The sequence below is a fragment of the Brassica oleracea genome, chromosome C6, assembly GCF_000695525.1.
Source record: "Brassica oleracea var. oleracea cultivar TO1000 chromosome C6, BOL, whole genome shotgun sequence".
Classification (NCBI taxonomy): Eukaryota; Viridiplantae; Streptophyta; class Magnoliopsida; order Brassicales; family Brassicaceae; genus Brassica; species Brassica oleracea.
In genome coordinates, this window is record NC_027753.1 from 7323248 (window position 1) to 7325550 (window position 2303).

Below are 2303 nucleotides of genomic sequence, written 5' to 3' on the forward strand. Positions count from 1 at the left end.
CCTATATTGGGAGCGAGGGTGTGGAGCAAACGGTGAATGCGGATCCTCCAAGACTATCTGCCGATGGTGATGACACTGCACGGGAGCAGGTTGAAGGTGCCGAGGAGTAGTTCTGTTGTCTCTTTCGAAATTAAACTTTTCTCTTTTGCTGTATTTTGACTCGGCCCGGAGAGGTCTTTGAACTTCGCATTTGGATTTCATCTATCTCTTATCCTTTTGAAGAAGCCTTTTCTTAGAAACTCTGTTTTAGCCGTTTGATTCTCTTTGATCTCGAATACTCAACAAATCGTAGAATTGCTATCTGGCTTAGAGTCCCTAAAAGACCATAAGAGAGTTGAGACTTTGAATTTCTTTTTAAGAACTTCGTAGGCGTCGGTTGCGACAGCGATTACCCGTTGAAGCATGCGATTCACGTCGTTTCGAGACAGCGATATCGCCATCTTTGACGTTGTCTTGTAAAGGTAATAGGTTTAAGGGGCTTGCGACCGTATGTCGCTAAGCCGTCAGTCGTTTAAGTTCTTTCGCTTGTTGGCGCAACTATCTGTGCGCTGACTAGACGCGGGCCAAAGGCGGGCAACTTGGGACTTGAAAATTGGTTCCAGATCTGATTCCAAAGTAATTTCTAAGCATTCGATCGGCCAAACCTTACTTAGTAAATCATGAAATGGATAGGAGTCATCATTTCAGACATATCAGCTAATGCCATGATATGACCAAGTCCCCGTGAGCACGTGTCTAATCATGACATACTCGATGGTGGGATGCGAGTGCCGGTACGTTTGATCGAGAGGCCCGGGAGAGCTCGTGTGGGCATCGGATGAGCGGTGTGGACTTCCCTAGGGAGGAGTTTGTTTTTTTTGTTACAGCTGGACCCATTAAGGCTGCCTACGTACCCCCTTTGTGGAGGATCAAGCCCTTCGTAGTTCTTTGTTTTTCGAGTAAAAGTGGCCAAAAAAGCGAATTTACTCGGTTTTTTTTTCTTTTTTTGAGACGAGTGAACGTGACTGTGGGTCATTCACTCACTTGTTTAGCTGTGGAAGGGTCGAAGGTGCTTCGAGTTCCATGCTCGTGGCACTGCTTCGCCGGTCGAGGTTTCGAGATGGTAGACTCCGGGTTTGACTATCTCGGTGATCTTGTAAGGTCCTTCCCAATTGGCTCCGAGTTTGCCAACCTTCCATTCCTTGGTATTCTCAAACACCTTCCAGAGAACGAGGTTGGCTAGTTCGAGAGGGTGAGACTTAACCTTCGTGTTATAGTAGCTCTCGATCTGATGTTGATAGTTCTGAGTGCGAAGTAGCGCTTGGTCGTGTTTCTCTTCGATGTCGTCTAGGGCGTCGAGGAGCATATCATGGTTGAGTTCGACATCCTGTGGAATTTTGGAACGGCGTAAGCTCGTTACATTATCACGTTGAGGAGTCCTGATTTGATCTCAAAGTTGTTGGCTGCCACAGCGGGTGCTCGGATTCCCAATCTATGACCATGAATGTTGGGGCGATCGTAAGTGCCAATGGATCGAGCTGTTTGCTGTTGGTTAGCTGGGGCATTGTTATTAGCGCCATTGACGCCTGCATCATGCTGATGAACGTCTCCCATATCAGTGTTCAGTCTTTGCAGTTGAGCCTGTTGCTCTTCTTCTCTTTTCTTTCTAGCACACTCTCTCTCTAAAGCTCTGATGTCTGCAGCTCGTGGAACAAGGTTTGATGGACTGTTGCTCCGCAAGTTCATACACCTGTAGAATAAGAGGAGGTGAAAAAGAGTCAGTAACAAAAGAAAATAAAAATGACTTAGTCTCAAGCAATTGACTAAATCTCAATGTTTAAATCTACTCAGAATTTGGCAACGGCGCCAATTTGATGTTAGGAGTTTTCAAGGCTCCTAAGACAAATGTTGTAGTATAAATGATTGTCGAACCAGTTCTGAGAGATATGAAAGCACCGAGAATGCAAGTAATCACTTAATCTAAGTGCAACCAATGGTTTTTAAAAGGGTTTTCAAATGTCATCAAATACAGACTCATACTGACTCTGTGAACCACTCCGGTAAATTTTGATCCATGTGAACGACAAACGACGGTTGTTTCCTTGCACTGCGTGCTAGGCTATCCGCTCTTGAATTTTGCGTCCTTGGTACATAGATAATATCCGAACGTGTGAAAACCTCTTTCAGGGACTTAATATCTTCCAAATAACTTGCAAATGCGGGCCATTCTTCTGGTTCCGAAACCATCTTCACCAACTGAGAACAATCTGTTGCAAATGTAACCTGAACTGGCTAACTAACTAAAAGGAATAACTAAATGATAA